This window comes from Dendroctonus ponderosae, unplaced genomic scaffold, assembly GCF_020466585.1.
Source record: "Dendroctonus ponderosae isolate FM_Combo_2020 unplaced genomic scaffold, Dpon_F_20191213v2 Dpon_F_20191213_1, whole genome shotgun sequence".
Taxonomy (NCBI): Eukaryota; Metazoa; Arthropoda; class Insecta; order Coleoptera; family Curculionidae; genus Dendroctonus; species Dendroctonus ponderosae.
Genome location: NW_026017110.1, coordinates 46,577,983 through 46,597,733, shown reverse-complemented (window position 1 = coordinate 46,597,733; position 19,751 = coordinate 46,577,983). Strand labels below are relative to the sequence as shown.

General features: G+C 37.5%; 1 protein-coding gene across 2 annotated transcripts in view; it reads left to right on the top strand.

Moving 5' to 3' along the window:
• Positions 1–9,235: 9,235 nt before the first annotated feature.
• LOC109535977 (calexcitin-1) overlaps positions 9,236–19,751 on the top strand; it is a 43,283-nt gene continuing 32,767 nt past the window's right edge. For both annotated transcript variants that reach the window (XM_048667569.1, XM_048667563.1), the window contains exon 1: positions 9,236–9,359. The gene's annotated coding sequence lies outside the window, so the exon portion shown is untranslated. The remainder of the gene's footprint in view (positions 9,360–19,751) is intronic.

Below are 19,751 nucleotides of genomic sequence, written 5' to 3'. Positions count from 1 at the left end.
GAACTAAGGAAGGAACTAGGAAGAAATAAGCAAGAATCAATCCTGATAACCGCGTTTTTGGCTTATTTTGAAGTAAATTTTCGGAAATTTTTTCTAATAGAGCAGACAGGCTTATTAAAAAGAAAAATTTAAAAATAACGAGAAAAGCAAAGAAGATATTTCCAAAACTAATTTTCAAATAGTGGAGTTTCTTAAAAACAGTGGGACAATCTCTCTTTTGAACGTCACAACTCAGTTTTTGATCGCAAGAAAAATAAATCAGAACAGCCGCAAATCGCACTTTAGTCATCAATCCACAAAACTCGACTGAAGCGCTGAATTGATGATTTTTTTGGCGTTCTCTTTTAGCTCTTTCAATCAAGTTAGAACTTGATTTACTTAACATCAGCTAGACTTTCCACCAAAGAAACTACTTGAATTTATGACTTAAACAGGGACGCTTTGCTTATAAAATGCGCAGTTTCTAGCCTCTGGAGTTTCACCCTTAAAATCTAAAATCGGCAAACTGGGCGTTGAAAAAGAGCAATTTACTGTCGTTTTCTTCTTCTTCACGGTATGAATATTTTAGCAAACTGAAAATTAATGCGACGAACGAATGAACTGGACAAAATAAGCAAGAATCCAGTTTGATAAACGGGGTTTTTATGCTTATTTTGCGGGAAATTCTCGGACATTTTTGCTAATAGAGCTGGCAGTCTTAGTAAGATAAAAAAAATAAAAATGATGAGAAAAACCAAGAAAATATTCCCAAAACTAATTTTAAATGGGTGTAAAATAAAAATAAATTTTAGATTTTTCCCCAAAGACACCAATTGAGTTGATAACAGTTTGCAATAGTTTAACTGCTAGGAAACTTTGCCCGTAAAACTGGCAGGTTTCCACCCACTGGGCGTTTCACACTTAATTCGAAAATTAAATATGGGGCAAGTTGCTGTCGGTTTCTTCTTCTTCTTCAGGGCATGAAGAGTTCTTCATCTCATGATCGAATATTCGGGAAATCACCGGGAAATGTTCCTCATTTAGACAGCAAACTCAGGTTTAAATCGCTAAAAACAGCCGCAAATTTTAGAACTAAATCCATAATAAAGAGCAATTTGTTTCTGTGTGTTAGTTTGGAGTCTTTTCCTTAAATACCACCTGCAAGCCACCTAGACTCTTCTCAATATTAAACGAAAAAACTTTACACCATTGCAGCTCTTTCCCCAGAGAGGAAACCTGATCTTGGTTTTATGACAATTCTAACTGTTAGGAAACTTTATCAGTAAAACTCGCAGTTTCCATCAACTTAATATTATACAGTTGCTATACTGGGCGTTGAATTCGGGCTGAATATTTTCAGAATTTTATTCTTATTGTCGGCCGGTCCATTTCGGGCATAAGCCAGGAAAACGTGTCGAAAAATTGCTATTTGATCTCTGGGTAAACGGAAAATCATGCGGGCTGACGACGAACAAACGCCTCTTATTTACATACAGGTTTACTGTTTTCGCGTCTAATGAAAATGGCCCCCCCGAAAAAAGAACCAGAATAAACTCGCATAATTATTGTCTTCTTGCCACGTCCCGACCCAGTTGTTTGCATGCGATTTTTGCCCACGAGAAAAATTCATTTTCTGCGGATCTATGTCGTGTTTGTTTTCCCGCGCCGCCATTCAATCAATTCCTCTAAGTCATCGAGTGACTTATTTGGTTATCGTAAAGTCGCAACATGTTTCGCCCATCTACATGACCGGTCGAAGATATATGGAGCCGTTACTTTTCGTCGTAATGCTGATTTATGTTTTTATGGGAATGAATATCCAAACTATCTGGATGGTGTATAATCAGGGCGTATAATAATTGGGCACTGGACGGTTCAGAACCTGCGAGTACAGAATGCAGTATTAACAATCCAAATGAGTATTTAAACTCAGTGATGATCAAGATTTGCATGCGCTAAATATGAGGCAAAACAAAACGCAGCTCGCAATTGATAAAGGCCAAATTTGGTCAATAAATAACTGAATATCTACACATTAATAACGCAGTTTAAACATTGGCAGCAGAAATCGCTAATTTCCCCGGTCAAGCGTTTTGATTTGTGGTCCAAATCAAACTTGCTGTCGTTGGTTGCAAGCAAATAAGACTAAAAATCGAAAATTCAAAGCCTCAAACGTATTTTCTGCCAAAATTGCCAGTTACTACTTGCTGCGGGTTTGAGGACGCGACATTTTGAAAGCACGATGGCAGTTGAGTATGAACTTCTATTTTGAGACCATCTACTTGACCGGAAAAATACACGATTCACGGCGATTTAAAGAAACCTTCCAGCACTTTCGAGGCAAAGGTGGCCTGAAGATTGTGCAAATTTCCAGTTGCTACTTGCTTCGGTTTAGAAGACACAATTTTCCAAAAGGAGATCGCCCGTCTATTCTGAGACCTTCCCTTATGTCTTTCGCGCCATAAAAGAACGATAAAGAATGGGCTCTTCTAGCAACGATTATTTGCGTTTCAATAATACAATGCGGGTCCAAGTGTGGTTTTAAATTTACATTTCAAGCCAGTTCATAAAACAGTGGGGCTCTTTACTTTTTAAACTTTGCTGGCAAATCGCTGGGGACCGCGATTCATTTATATTTCGGTCGGCTGTGAACGGAACTTTTACATTCGAAAGGTGGAAAAAGGTGGCAAACAACGGGCCAAATTAATTTCATTGTTGATCATCAAGACGGCCTTAATTCATTCATATCGCTCTAAGTGAGCGGCGTTTTTTCCTAATTAAGTGCTTCCCAATCATTTTCCTGTCAAGACAGGTGGAAGGCCCGCAGGGCCTTCAAACGTCATGACACTTGATCCAATAAGAAACCAATCAATAATCCAACTTTCACTTAACTCCTAGTTCTTTTTATTTGCTTCGGGCGTCGCTACTAAAGTTTTACAACCGTGTGATTAAATTAAACGGCAAAAAATATGGAATTCATGTCGGAAGAAGCCCCATGGCGAACGAGATTTCAAGTCAAAACCAGCTGAGTGTGTTAAACGAAATATCGGCAATTTTAATCAAAATACATTTGGCATATAAAAACGTGTATCGCGCCAGTTTCGAATCGAATCAAACCGGCATACCTAATGCGCGCTCTATTGTTTTGGAAAAAACTGCCGGCCGTTTTTGCAGTTTGCTCGCTGTTTGCGGAGAAGCTTTTTTTTAATTAAAAACCTCAGACTTGATGTGTGGCAATGAACTTAACCTATCTTAAATTCCGCATTTTCACATTATAAACTAGGCAATAATCCCTTGGACCTCCTACGACGCTCACCACCCGCAGGAAAATGATAAAGAACCTCCTGCTAATTTAATACTAAGCCCAAGTGAGACGGTTGCAAGGAAACGGGGGTTTTCGCCTCAGCTTCCTGCCATGTTTATCAGCGAACAGAAGAAAACCGTTTAGGGGATGAGGAAGTAGCACTGGAAAAGCACGAATGCAATAAATGCAATTTTATGCAGATGAAAGTAAAAGTGGAGGTTTTGCATTTGAGAATTATTAGAGTAAACCACATGAAGTTGAAGAAGCTTTCTTAAATGCATCATCCTGAAGCAGAAAGAAATATGAGGGTTTTTTGCAACCCAGATCGTTGCTCAATTGAAAAGATGCAAGCCAGTCCCAGCATTGGGACTGACTGGCGAAAATTGGGTAAATCTGCATTAAATTCCATAGGAAATCTAAAATCATAGTGTGAAAATTTTTTACCGACCACAAAGAGACCAAAACCTTCAACTGGCTCAAGAAAAATTAATCATAACCTCATCAGCGTTGTTATGTCACTACATTGCAGCCAATTCTGCAAACAATTAAAAATCCCAGGAGTGATTTTCGCAGCATTTTTCTATGCTGAGAACTTCAGTCTAGTAAACTGCAAAGTTTCATTTAAGTGGCCCAACATTTAGAATGTTGGCAAATTTTCAAAACGGCCCTAAATTTCAGTTTTACTTGCTCCAGATCAGAATGTTGAGCCCAAGTTGAGACAATTTGTTGGAAACAAAATGGTTATATCAGCGTTGCCACCTGTATTCTCCAGCCCGCTGCAGAAAAATTATCGTGTTTCTAGGCCTGGGTAACTCAGTGAATTTTGAAACTCCTTGACTTGGCGCAGTGCTACGCAACTGGTTTGGTGCGCCAACCCAACGCACCGGCGCAGTAACTCAGCTCCGTTGCTGAAAATCTCGAAAATGTTGATGACTTTTTTACATGTTTTTAGATTTATTTTGAGAGCCATTTATTAATAACTTTTAAAATTTCTTTACAATTTCGGAGTTTTTCAGTTCTAGCCAAGTTACTCTTTCTTCTAAATGCTCATTTTCTACAGTTCCACTTAAAAATGGCATTTAGAAGATATTTTTCAATCTTAAGATATTTTTCGCGCAAAATGATGAAATAAATTTTGAATCCTTGGTCGCTTTGTAAAAAGTTTTGAAATCCCTTTCCAGCTTCGAATTTAGAATAAAAATAAAATAATTTTCTACGGAAAAAGTTTATAACAGATTATTTGGAAATCTCGTCACCTCCATACCTCTGAAGACTAGTTTGTTAGAAAAATGTAGTTTTTTCAGTTTTGATTGAATTTTTTTTGCTTTACTTTCTACTCAAAAAAGCTCTATTTTGCAGAGTTTTACTTAAAATAACTGGATCTGGAGGTCTTTATTAGTATTAAATTACAAGGTAAAGTTATAGCTTTATAAAAATGTTACAAAACCTTCTTTCAGCGTCCAATTCGGGACATAAACGAAAATAAATCCATATTGTTTTTTCCCCGAAAACCATTAAGATTTTCTCCAAAACTGATCACAAAACAAAAAGTTTTTAATGGAAAACGCAAAAAACTATTATTTTCTGATGATTTCCTTCTTTTCTGACTGTAGTGGGATCTTTTGAGCCAAAAATGACAAAATTAATTTTGCTAGAAAATTCGTCTTAATCATCGGTTTGCAGAGAACTTTAGAAAACCCATTTCAGCTTCGAATTTGCACCAACACCAAGTAATTTTATCCAGTTTTTTACCGAAAGTAATTAGGATTATTAAAAAAAACGACCAGAGAGCAAAAGTTTACAAAAAATTATTTGGAAAATTCGCCGCCCTCATCGTTATGAATCTTTTGCAAGTTCCTTTAAATTTTCAGGTCATTTCAGTTTTAACAAAGTTTCTATTAAGCAATTCTTTCTACGCAAAAATCGCATTATTTTTTAGTGTTACTTAAAATACTGGCAATCTTCAGGTATTTTCTGTAAAAAAAAAAGATAAATATGATTGGAAACTCGCCTCCTTAACAGCTTTGCAAAAATGTTTGGAAAACTTTTTGCAGTTTCAAATTATGGACAAACCCCTAATAATTATTACTAGGTCTTTTTTCAAACATATTTCCCCAAGCTGAAAAAGTTTATAATCATGTATTGGAAAACTCTTGGAAGCTGGGGTTTGTTCACTTTTAGGTCAAAATTTCTAAACAACACTGTCTCTAAAAAGAAAAACCGCGTTTTTCCTAACGCTTTACTGTAAAATACTGGGAAACTGAATCTTTTATGCAAACAAATTAAGAGGTCGATTTTACAAGAAAACTCGTCGACTTTGTTCACCCAGTTTTGTTGATGGACAAATCTAGATGACTTTTTTTAGTTGTTTGAACAAAGTAGTAAAACGTTACTCAGAAAAAATGTTAATGACCTTTTTTTAGGTGTGAAAATTCCAGTCTCGGGTCTCGTAAAGCTTGAATAGGTCACTTACGAACCGATGAGTTATAACTCGTTAACTCAGAGAGCGCCAACAACTCAATAGCGCAACTCAACAGTTGCAGCCAGTTTTGCAGACAATTTTTAAAAAATCCGTCACTAATCAGCCCCCTTATAGAAAATAATCATGTGTACGCCGCTTGAAAGACAAGAGTCCACTCTATAAATCCAGAAAACTTCATTTGAAAAACTCGGCAGTCAATCAAATTTTTAAATATTCCTGAAATGTTGCCAACTCGTTCGGGAAACACCTTTCTACAAAACAAAGCATCAAACGATAAATATTTTGCAACGACTTGATCAAAACAAATTAGTTCTAGCAATGTTGCCTAGGTCTATGGAAAAATTAAAATTGCAGGATTTTTCGCAATATTCCTGGTAGATGTTGCACGGCACTGCAAAGGCGACCGTCAAAATGAAGTTTTGCTGCAACCCTTTTGAAAAAGTCTGTTCTATAAAGGCTGCAAAGCTCAATTTAGGTAACCCGACAGTTAGAATTTTGACACTTTTTTTTATATTTCTAGAAATTTTCCAACTTGTTTCAGAAAAAAGGTTTTACGAAATAAATCACCAACCGAAGAATTTTTTGTAAAGACTCGTTAGAAGCAAACTAGCTCTATAAATGTTGCCAAGTATATTAAAAAAATACAATTGCAGGATTTTTCACGCCATTCTCGGTAGAGTGGGTGCATGGCAGCAAATTCTGCAACCGAACTTTCCAAGCTAAGCTACGCCTCCACCCTTAAAGCTAGAACAGGAATTTTTGAGCAATGTTAAGGACAAAAGTTCACTCCATAAACCCGGGAATTTTCATTTGGATAACCGAAGAAAAATCCGAATTTTGGCAAGTTGTTTTAATAGGTACTTTTAAAGGTTGTCAACTTTCTCCAGAAGAAAAAACCGTTTCTACGAAACAAGACATCAGATCAAGTCTAAGAATACTTCGCAACGACTTGGAGACACAATAGATCTAAAAATGTTGCCACGTCTATTAAAAAAAGTATAATTGCAGGATTTCTACGCCATTCGCGATAGAATCGTTGCAGGGCAGCGAGTTTTGCAATAAAAGATACTCAAAGGCCTGTTACGCCTCTACCCTTAAAACCACAAGAACGACTTTTGTGTCGTTTTAAAGGCAAAAGTCGACTCTAAAACTCAAAAAATTTCATTTGGATAACCCGACATTCAGAAGTTTGAAAATTTTCTTGAATGTAGGTATTTTAAAAATGTTGCCAAATCGTCCCTCAAAAGAACACAAAGATTGTTTTGCGACGACTTGTTAGACTATTGAAAAAGCCAAATTGCAGGATTTTTTGCAATATTAATCTCTCTATAACGCTTCCATTATTTAAGCTAGAAAGGCGTAATTTGAAATACAAAAGAGAGACAAACTAGCTGTATGCATGTTGCCAGTACTATTCAAAAATCAGGATTGCAGGATTTACCGCAATATTCAAGATAGATGTTGCATGACAGGGAATTCTGCAAGGCAACTTTCAAAGCTCGCTTACTCCTGCCCCTTAAAACGACAAGGGCGATTTTGTGCCATTTTACAGCGAAAATTCCACTCTACAAATCCAGAAAAGTTAATTTGGGTAACCCGATAAATGAAAGTTTTTCCAAATTTTGCCAACTTGTTCCGGAAAAGAACCGTTCTACGAAACAACGCATCAAACAAGCAATATTTTACAACACAATAAATGTTGCCACTTGTATAAAAAAAACCTAAGGTTGAAAGAATTGCGGCCAATTAGCAATTGGATTTTCAAAACGTCGCTGCTCTCCAAGTGCTTTTAAACAGCTTTTAAACAAACTTTTTTTCTGAATTCAAAGGGGAAAACCCCACAGCATCAACATAAAAAGTTTCATTGAAACAATCCATAATTTTGGCGAATTTAGGAAATTTGAAAACTTGCTCCAAAGATGCAAAAATTCAGGATACCAAGCAAAAAAACTGCAAAAGTGTCATTTGCCTTAAGAGTATTTGCAACACCGAAAAACCTCAAAGAGGCTTCGTTCCTTAACCAGCCCTAGACTCTAACACGAAAACAACTAAGTAAAGATCCGCAATTCACTCGAAAACTCCCTTAGTAAAACCCTGGAAATGCCATTAGACCTGGCATCTGCCAGCTAAGGAAACTAGTGAGGAAAGAGCCGAAAAACTTCGTTAAACTCAATCGACTCAAACGTCATTATTTCTCATTCCAAAGCAAAGAGGGCGCGACATTTCACAATTCGAATATCCGCTCAATTTATCATTACCTTTCATCACGGTAATAACTGGTAATTAATTGCACTCTTGCCTGTCCACAATGATCGATTGTTACATCGTTTGGCCAGCTTTTATCTATCGCCTTATTGTGTTCAACTAAATGCTCGATCCTAATGGAAAAACCATCTGGATGGCCTAAGAATTCCATTAGAAAGTTAACAGATTTAATGCATTCAACTAACTTCAACTTCAAAGCCCGACTAGCGCTTACTTAAGTAGATTAAAGCGATTCATTGTGCCTTGTGTCCACATTAACCCGGTTTTCATTAAGTGTCGCATAAATTCCCGTGCAAGCTAAGAACAATAACCCAGTTTAGTTTATTTTGTTCAATATCGTACCTTTGCACGGTTTCCTCCGAACTTTTTCAGATTAGCTTTCAGATTAGCTTTTAACTGGGCAAACTGAGAAAAAATCGAGTTTTTTCGTTTGCAAACCGGACGAGTAAGAAGGAGAGTAAACGAAGCAAAGTAGCTGGTAATGAAGCCCCTAAGATCGCTTATATCGGCTCATCTATACAGGGCAAACATCCATTAAAGTTTCATCCAGAGTGAAAGCGGGGAGGAAAACCTGCCCCTGAGGGAATACGAATATTCCATAGAGCAGATTTATCTATCCGGCCTGATTAAGTGCGTTTATCTCAGCAAGGCTTTCAATCAATATGCAATTAATGGACAACTGAAGGACAATTAACCAAATTAAATTGGAAATTTTTTGAAATCAGGCGCGAAAATGCTTTTGCATGGTTAAAATGCACAAAACCCTTTTTATTTTCGATTATCTGCTGGATGGCAACAAAACGGTGAATTAATCTGTTGTTGTAGGCTTTGCGTCAATTACTGGTACTATCTTGGACAACTCAAGATGTCGATCCTTATCGCTGCGCCAGCACTTAAGTAACTGACTTAGTGCACTGCCTAATTCGTCATAAATTCATAAATCTATTTATACTCAGAAAATGTTGTTTTATTGGAGTATAATTTGCGTCATTCGGGGCTTACAAGGACTAAATTGCTGAAAAGATGACGATTTTGATAATCCATAAAACACATTAATTGGGGTAAACAGATTGAGAAAAATTGCCCGCTGAGTTAAGCTAAAATTCGAGAATTATCATTAAAAACAATGAAAATGAGCTGGTATTGGCCGACGATAAGCCGGAGACCATCTTCAGGCGCAGGCCAAAGTTATCGCGAATATAAATACAGTTTGCAGTTTACGTAGCGCACATTCGCTCGCCACCCTGTCGCGTTCGCTCAGTTTTCCCCGGACGAGAAAAGTTCGCTTTCCATAACGTTGGTTATTTGTTCCTTTGACGATATTCATTGGTAAGTAACAAACTTTCGAAATAATTCGCCATTCTTTGCCGTTGGTTAAGCTTTGTAATACTGACAAGCTAGTGAAACTTACCGACAATCAATGTGAGTGTTAAAGTTTCAAATGGAAACTCTGGTTTTCACTTATCATTGATTTTTTTCCAGTTTCACTTTATAACTTGACAATAAACTGCAACTTTTGATCTGATGTCTTCTTGATCAATGTCTTGTTTCGTTTTAGATCCTCGATCTTCCAGCTCTGGCATCTCTTCTTGTCATCCAAATAATTCCCATAATTTAGCCTATATTTACTATTTATTCCTCTATATTTGCGCAAGTTTCTTCTTTTGATTTGCTGCCAAATATTTATTGCAAAAATACATACTTAAGTGTGGTTTACAGCAAACAGCAACTGCGTTGCGCCGAGTTAGAATAAAAGAGCATCAAATAAAAAAATTGTAGCTGAAAAACTCAAAAAATTAAGAACCATTCTCTTTCACGAGCAATATTTTTGTTATTGGGTTTGACTCAAAACTCTTCACCAAGAAGCAAAAAATTTCAAAAGTCAAGACTCAGAATGTAAAATGCTCAAACATAAAATTAATCATAAGAACCCCTTTCCTAGAAAATTTGCCAAAAATCGCTCCTGAACTAAATTGTCTCTAAAAGTCGAAAGCAAAATGTGTAAAAACCTGCCACATTTTGAGGCAAAACTCGACCAGAAGTAAGAAGAATTTCAATAAAGCGTGTCTAGAGCTAAATGTTCCGTATTGGGTTTCAATCGAAACTCTTAACCTCTAAAATGTAGAAGCAAGCAGATAAAAGCAGAAAAAAAGGAACTCAGTACTCAGTTCATTTCTACAACTGTAAATATTTGCTAGAAGCTACGAATTTGCCAAACTATCGTTCGTTAGTCAAGTTTCAAACAAATTTTTTAACTTCTAAAAGTTGAAAGCAAGATATAGCAAAACCATCGAAATTTACCGCCGAAATCCGAAATTTGTTGAAACTATCTGACCAGTTGTAAGAAACATTTTGATAAATCGCCTCAACGAATCAAAACTCAAAAACTGCTTAAAATATCAGTCTAATGGGAAGAACCATTTTCCTAGAGAATTTACCTCAGTACTTTTCAATTAAGAAAATGTTCAAAAAAACTTAACTCAGTACGCAGTTCATTTCTCAAACTGTAGAAGAAAAATACTGTAAAAATGTACATTTTGAATCCAGTGCCAAAAACCGCTTAAATCATCCGGCTAATCGTAAGAACCATTTTTTCCAGAGAATTTATCAAACTCTGATTCCTAAATAATCAAGTTTCAGGCAATTTTTTAAGCTCTAAAATGTGCGAGCGAAACATAGCAAGAGCTTCCACATTTTGATCAAAAATTCGAAAATGGTTGAAAATATTTGATAAGTTCTAAGGAGCTTTTTAATAACGCGTATCAAAAGTAAAATTTTCCTTATTGAGTTTAAATCAAAACCCTTAACCTTTAAAAATCTTCTTTTTCTGCTTAAAATATCAGTTTAATCGGAATAAGAACCATTTTGCTAGAGAATTTACCAAACTATCGCTCCTCAATAATATTTCAGGCAAATTTTTAACCTCTAAAACTGGAGAAGAAAATATAGCAAAAGCATCAAAAACATCTTGCTTCAAAATCCCAAATTTGTTGATATTGATAGTTCTAAGTACTGAGTGTTGAATTCTCACCACTGGGCTTACTCAAAATTCCTAATCTCTAAAAATGTGAAATAAAAATATTCTAAAAACTAACATTTCCAGTTAAATCTCTAAAACCGCCTAAAATATCAAGATCACGGTAACAACAATTTTGATAAAAAAATTTAGAAAATTATCGTTCTCTCATCAATTGTGGGGCACATTTTTTAACCTCTAAAAGTTGAGAGCAAAATATTTATAAAATATATGCGTCCGCATTTTCAGGCAAAATTCGAATTTAGTTGAATACTTCTGACCTGTGGGATGAAGCGCATCAAGGGTAAAATTTTATCTCAAAACTTCTAACCTCCTCTTGCGTTTCACTCAAAACTCCTACCTTCTAAGAATGTAAAAAGCAAAATATTTGCAAAACTAACAGTTCGAGTCAAATCCTAAAAAGTGCTCAACATATCAGGATAGTCGTAAAAAATGCTTTTGCAGGTAATTCGCTAAACTAGCGTTTCTTGATAGTATTAGGTAGAATTGTTAACCTCTAAAAGTTGAGAACAACACATGAGAAAAGCGTTCACATTTCGAGCCAAAACTGGAAATTGGTTGAAAATGAAACCCCCGTAAGAACCATTTGAATAAAACGCCGCAAAAGCTACATTTTTTAAAATCATTCAAATCTCAACCTCACCAAAGCTAGAAGCAAATACAGCAAAAAATTACATTTTGAAACATAGCTCAAAATTGGATAAACATTTCCTGATTTCTTAAATCTCGCAAACCGTTGACAATATCCGATCAATCATAAGAACTATTTGGTTAGAACGCTTCAAGGACTACATTTTCCGCACCTGGCTTTACTTAAAACTTCTAACCTCTAAAAAAGTAGAACCAAAATATGACAAGAACTTAAGAGTCAAAACTCGAAATTGGTTGAATATCTCTGCGCACGCGTAATTTTTCTATAAAACGCCTGACGAGCTACAATTCCTTTATTAAGCTCTACTCAAAATCCCTAACCTCGGAAAAGCCGGAAGCAAAATAGGGCAAAATAATTCACATTTTGAGCTATATCTCAAAGGGGGCACAATTTTTCGTATCAGTCATAAGAACCTTTACGAAAGAGCTTGTGACGGTCGTCTGAGGATAAAGTTTTGCAAAAATTCTAACCTCAAAAAAGCTAAAAGCCAAATTTGACATAAACTTGAACATTCCGTGTTAAATCTTGAAAAGCACTTCGATAGAGAACTTGAAGGGCTAGATTTTCCTCACAAGATTTCACTCAAAATTCCTAACCTCTAAAAAGGAGTCCAAGGCAAAATAAATTGCCATTAACAGACCAGGAAAAGTAGAAGGAAAACAGAGAATGGAAACAATGGCATTTCCTTTCCCCACATCAGTTAGCTCAAATACGAACCGTCACCTGTTAAATTTCAATATTCCCTCAAAAGAGCCGATTTATTTGCATACCGTTTCGCCAGTGTCATGAATAAATCCCCTTACATCGAAAATCATAAGCGCCCGCACTCGTTCCCCGGTTTACTCCAAGGCGAAAGTATGATTAATACCTGGGAGAAATAGTTTATTCCCGGATCATCCATTAGTGGAATTACCTCTCGATTCTTTAGTTCATGATGGATTATTTTCGGGCCATTATAGACACGGCCTCTTCCTCCCGTGCACCCTTTGATCGGATCAGCCCGCTTTAAAGTTCATTTAGGCCGTTTAGGGAACAACATCGGACCGATTCATTGTACCATTGATATGAAATATTTAACTGCTATTTCCACCTGCGGGAATTTCAATAAAATTTGCAATTAATATTCACTAAGGGGGGCGCGATATATTTTTATTCAAACCACAGGCACTTGCGGCTATTAAATCGCATCGATTCATCGAGGGATGGGTTTGTAAATTTCCTCATGAATTTTCCATTAGTTGGCCAATTAAATTTCCATTAGAATGCAAGTTTTACATTTGGAAAAATCCCTTCTGGAAAAAAAACAATACCACCGTTCCATTCATCATCGTTTCCCTTAATTATCCCGCAGGTGACTTCTATTGGATCATTTTCCGACTTCACCGGCATCTCTCATTCCCAGACATCCGGTATTCAAATGTTTCTTGCGGTTTCCAGAAACATTTTTCAGGTCTTCGGTGTTCCATTACTCTTTGTGTCGTTTCGGGCTTAGTTTTGGGATCTCTGATGCAATGTAAATTCCCATTCGAGCCGCCAAAGAAGGGCCGCGATAATGGGAGAAACCTAGATAGTCCTGTATGGTCCTGGTTTTCGCTGAAGCCAATAATATTGAAGCCCAGAAATAACTGGATTAAATAGAAACTTAGGTTGCAAGACAATAAGTTGTCTCACAAATTCAGCTCGTCGGTAGGTACGTCCATTACCGGAAACTCAAATCCTTAGAGAGTCACCATCCCTGCTTAAATAAATGCTCATTTTTACGGCGTTTTTTTTTAATGGAAGGGTCAAGATAATAAACACACTCTTGCCTAGTCATGTGAGTAAAAAGTGCAATAAAGCACTGGAATGGCGGGAGTTTAAAGGGGAATTTTACGCGATTTCGGGGACTGGTTTAATAGGCTGAAATGGGCCACTCGAGTCTGTTCTGCATTTTTGCCAGAAACTTCATTGAGCTGGGAAAATGGAACAACTGCACCTTCACTTAAAGTTCAACTTCCACCGGAATTAAAGACTGGTGCTTAGGGAACACTCTGTGTATAAAACAATGCTCATTTTCATTCGCATGTGGATGAAATTTCACTCAAATCCACCAGTTCAGACAATTTTTCATTTCAGCAAAGACTGCAAGTTTGGGAAGACCATGGAAAAAAATCCTCACTTTATCGAAAAAACGACTGAAACTTTTCGCTTATGCATCAGCAGACATTCTTCACTTGATATCTGGCTGAAATTTCCTTCAATTGCACCCATCCAGGCAATTTTCCAAAACATGTTCACATACACAAGAAATGAAAAATCCTCACTTAGACACTCCTCAAACTCACTGGTTTCACTTTACTTTCAACTGAATCCCTCAGTTAACCTCTGGCAAAAAAATTCATCCAGATACTGTCACTTACGCACTTTTCCAGGAATTTTCAAACATTCCAACCAAAGACTAATTAAACTTTCCACACGATCAGACGGGTTTCGAACCCATCAGTTCTCATCATCCGAGTTTAACCCGAAAATATCACTCTACTCCCGAAACCTGTACTCGTATTTCGCCCATCCAAACCCGTCTTGGGGTGCCTGAGACGCACTTCCCACTCAAATTTCTCCTTCCTCCCCATTCCGTTGAGTGGTGCTTGCAAACAAAACCGCTTTAACTGCTGCTGTAGCCCTAGGCCTTCAGATAATTGCAAAAATGATCCAATGAATCCATCCAGGAATTGTGATCTCTTAATCGGCTGATTCGTGCTCCCTAATGCGGCCAGAAGTCATCCGGGGCCGATTCGACGATATTGGCATGCAATTTTCGTTTCTCAACCCCCGAAATCTGGAGAGCGGGAGTTTCAACGAGTTCGATCAAACTTGGAATCCAGAAATCCACCAATCGAATAGCTTACATTGTTATCATCGAATTAGGTCGATACTGTTGTCGGCGTCCCCCTTTGGAACTCATTTATTAAACTTCCAGTTTTATAATGTTCCTTTGTGCCTACTATTAATTGGCTGTTCTCTAACCGATCAAACGAGTCAACGTGGACCTTAACAGGTGTATCGCTCTCATTCAACTGTATCTATTATTTAAATGACCAAATCGATTCGGAGCAACAGTTCTGGAGGAAAACAAGTCAGTTGGACGGAAGTTTCTGGATGGTCAAATCTGGAATGTTTTAATATCGGCAGGGAATATATCAATTTTTGGGGCCATAAATACGCTTCAGTTGGCAAATTGATTAAGTGGATGGAACATGTTCAAGAGATGATGTAGGCAGAAAGTTGAAAAACTTGGCAAAGACTGGCCTCCGGTTTCTGGCAAGGGATGCGAGCACGCCTCGAAAATGGAAATTGCCTATTCAAGAACTTGGACGTGATCCATAAAAGCGATAATGAATTTTGCTTTATTTCTTGTTTGCCCCACTAATCTTTTTGAGGTTTTTTTTGCTTAAATCAGGCCATCCAGTGAGGACAGTTGCTGGAAAAGGGCGAGCCTGCCTTCTTCAGCCATTTACTTAAAAGTACATTAAAACAATATAAAACGATAAATCATAAACTTCCCAAGCAACAAGATAAATACAGGTGCTTAAATACTCCTCCACGAGTGGGCCATGAAAGGGTTTCAGAAATATTCGACCTGCCGCCCTTATTTACTCAGTTTCTTTTCACTCCGGGCTTGTAAACCCAGATTGCTGGTTTCGGCAAATACTGTTTTCAAAACGGGCGGCAAATGGAGAAAAGACAGTATTTGCCACATAAATCCGCTATGGAAATTGCAAAACATACAGGAATAAAGGGGCTTGTATTCACATATGCGGTTCGCTGCACCATAATTGATTTATGCCCTACGCTTTGAAGCCCCCATTTTCCCAATAACGTACCCGTTTTCGGTATTGAGCAATGTTTTCTTTTTCAGGTAAGTGCCCCGGGCCGCTTTCCAAAGGTAAGCCCTGAGCCATTTTTGCATGCGGAACCGATTTCTAACTCGTAAAACGTTACGGCTTTTCCTGCAGTGACTGTTAAACTTCGACGCAATCGAACATTACGCCGGATTTTTATTTGATTCGAACAGACCGCGTGTAATTCCCCAAAGTAGACCTCAATTTCTTGATGGAAACAAATTTCCCGAAATTTGAATATCAGACAATTTGGAGCAAGATTATGCCAGAATTTTATGTATGCCGTCCCGTTTTTGCTCATTTCTCGGAAGCAAAATCAGCAAAAACGCCCATTCCAGAAAGAACTAAATAGCTTTCTTAGAAAGTGAACGATCGATAAGGAAATGTTGGCAGTTTTCTCAAAAAAGTATTGATTTCAAGTAGTTTTCGATTTGGTTGTTTTTTTTTTTAGTTGCAAAGCGACTCAAACATGACGCTGTTTTTTTCGGAGTTTCTCAAGATCCATTTGAGCCACATAATTCGTTTGGGCATCGTTGGATAGAGAATTGAGAATTCGATTCAGCTATAACAACACGAGAAAGGAAATTCGAGTGGTTTTGACCCAGAAAGCGAAATTTTAATATCAGACACTTAGGTGCAAGATTATGCTAAAATTTCATGTTTTCCATCCCGTGTTTGCGTATTCCCTAACCTTTAGTCGGCTGCATTAGTTGCAGGTGGAAAATGTCTGGAAAAGAGCTTAAATTGATGGAATTGAATGAAATCTCGTCCAGATACTAACCAAAAGTTTACTCTACAAAGAGTTTCCAAGAGAGCTTTTTTAGAATCTCGCTAACTTTCAGTATTTGCTGCTTTAAATTATAGCTGGAAATGTTTAGAAAGTTGCCTGGATTGGTATATCCAGGAAAGATTCATACGAAATCTGCTTATGAAAAGTCTGTTGTTCTGAACCATTTTTGCATGGAAAACTGCTTTTCCATGCAAATGGAAGTGATAAAACGTTACATCTTTTCAATCACTGAGGGTTTTTTTCCTGGATTTAATCAAATCAATCAAATTTTACTTCGATGTTAAAGTTGGTTGTTCTTGATGGTGGTTTACTGTTGGGTTTCAATGGTTTTTGTTCTTGGGAGTTCGCAAAATCTCTAAGCTCCCAAAGCATTTGTTGGCTTTAAGGTGCGCTTTTTCAAATTTAATGTTTGCTGTCCCGTTTTGGCTCATTTCTCGGAAGCAAAATGAGCATGAACATTCATTTTTACATCATTCCGGAGAGAACTAAATCGTCTTGTTAAAATCTTAAAATCGTCTAAATGTTGACAGTTTTCTAAAAAAGTTTTGATTTCAAGAAGTTCTAGATATGCGCGTTTTTTTGAGTTGTAAAATCGACTCAAACATGACGCTGATTTTTTCGAAGATTCTCAATAACCATTTGAGCCACAGAATTCGTTTTGGCATCGTTGGATAGCGAATTGAAAATTCGGTATAGTCATCAGAACTTGCGTGAGGAAATTCTAGCAGTTTTGAAACAGAAAGCAATATTTCAATATCAGACATTTAAGTGCAAGATTATGCCAACATTTTATGTTTTCCATCCCGTTTTTGCTAATTTATCGGAAGCAAGCGAATCAGAGTATTCCCTAACTTTCAGTCGACTGCATTAGTTGCAGCTAGAAAATGTTTGGAAAAGTGCTTAAATTGATGGATTGAATAAAATGTCGTCCAGATACTAGCCAAAAGTTTACTCTTCAAAGAGTTTCCAAGAGAGATTTTTTAGGATCGCGCTAATTTTCAGTATTTGCTGCTTTAAATTAGAGCTGAAAATGTCTAGAAAATTGCCCGGATTGGTGTATCCAGAAAAGATTCACACGAAATTTGCAGATGACAAGTCAGCCATTTCTGCATGGAAAACTGATTTCCCATGCAAATGCAAGTGATAAAACGTTACGTCTTTTCAGGATCAGGAGTTTTCTTTGATTTGAGCAATCGGCATCCTATTAATCAAAATAGATCTAATTTTCAAACATTCTAATAAATTTCGAAAATAGCGCATAAATAGGGGTGAAAGGAAAAGATCGAAAAATTCTGGCCAATGCGTTGAACAGAGAAGAGCGCTTAGCCACTGGCAGCTTCTATCCTGTTCTAATACGCGCACTCGCTGTTGCGCCTTGTTGCTCTAATGCAAAGTGAAGTTTTGCTATGTTTGGGGGCAATAAGCTAATTATATAATACCTAAATTAACTAACGGACATTTTCGAGAGTAAAACACCGGCTTGGAACAGGTCGCAGACCCTTAGGAGCCCTCAAACCCAGATAATTCTTGGCGGCGCCTATTTATAGCCGCAGCACTTTGGACTGGAATTGTCGCTCGAGGTTTGCAAAAGCGTTTTTCACTCAATAGCCACTTAATTGGAGTTTCTGGATTTAGTGGCCAGATTAATCAGGTTGCGTATACAAAAAGGGGCCCCGATTCTTTTTGTGTAACTCGAAGCGCCCCACGTTTGGTCTGGATTTTGTGCCAGAATGCAGTCGATGTTGATTGATCGATCGTGTCGGGTTTTTCATTGTTACTGAATATTGTTGCGTCGTCAATTTACTCCTTAGCAATAGCGCATTGTTGTGAAGCTCTGGCTTTGAAACGGAAAAAAACAACCATTTTCCAATTAAATTCGATCAAACCATACAAACGCTATAAAAACGGCCCGGAACGATTGGCTGCTTATTTATTTGTATATCTCTCAGATGTATACATCTGTTTTCACGGTGAAATAATCGGCTATTTTGCCGGTTAACTGCAGGAAAAATATACAGGCACTTGAATTAGAAACAACAGCGGTGCTTTTTTCGATATCGCAGCCGAATTGATCTTATCACTCCGGGGCGAATTGCACGGTTTAAGTGTCTGCAGAAATGGAAGACACCTGCTGACCCAAAAGCACACATGCCTCGTTAAACTATCGACCTGGATTCCAGGCCGATCCTAATAATTCTTTCCACCGTAAATCTATTGCTAAGATTTGCCGGAAGGAGCCTCCAAGTCTCTAGCTGGAGTTATGCGGCCTCGGGGCTCTATTTGCTCAACGCTTTGCAACCTCCATTCATAGCAATTTCGCTTTAAACTACTTGGAAAATTTGCGGAAAAAATTAATCGATATTCTTGTCGCATTGCGAGCCTTTGAACGTAAAAAATGATTGATATTCGACACTGAAACTGGCACACAACTATGTTGGGGGTAACTTGATTAGAATTTTCTACACCACTGAAAAGCAACTCCCTCTATCAGATTAACATGCGACTAGTTGATGAAATAGCGATATCATTGAAAAAAGACCCCCAATTCGGCACCCCAGAATGAATAAGACCAGAGTTTGAAAATTTCCTCAACTCGACTCGAGCTACTCGAGGCATTTGACCTACAACGACTAGTTTGTATTCCCAAACACACACATATAGACAACAACTAAGTTAGAGCGGAAAAGACCCCGGCCAGAAACTATGCAAATGGATTCGTATCATATCATCTATTATTTGTTGTGCGGACTGAGAAGTTGGAAAGTTTGGGTACGTGTTAACAGCCCATAGCGTAGTGTAGCTGAGCGAGAGCAACGGTAACAATATTTGTTCAAGTCATGTAGACAATCTAGCGGCCATTTCTCGCTTTGCGTTTTTCCAGTCGGAAAGAACGCAAGAAAATACATGGAAGGCATTGTGCGCCCGACAGTTGATAGATGCTGACCCATGTGTTATGGGTAGCTGTGAAACTGACTGGGCCGCAGCTGTTGTAGCTGTGTTAATTTAACGTGGCTCACAGTTCTTTTCCCGTACGTTTGCCAATTAGAAGCTCTAGAATTATACGGGTATTTAGATGAAGAATGGGCTGTGATGAGCCGAAGTGCCTTGCCTAGTAATTATACTGAGCGACATTTCCTTATGGCTTCATATCTTAAAAAATTCATCACTTCACAGTTAGTTGATTTTTTACAAATACTTGAAAACGAAACTGGCAAATGGGTTTTTCTTTCGCAGTGGCTGAGGGCTCGCATAACATTAAAAAATTGTAGATAAGTTCTATATTGTTGAGGCGGATTCATTTTTTGCAAACTTCTTTTTGGGTATTTCGCCTCAAAAATTTTTGTCTTTAAAAAAGACAGAA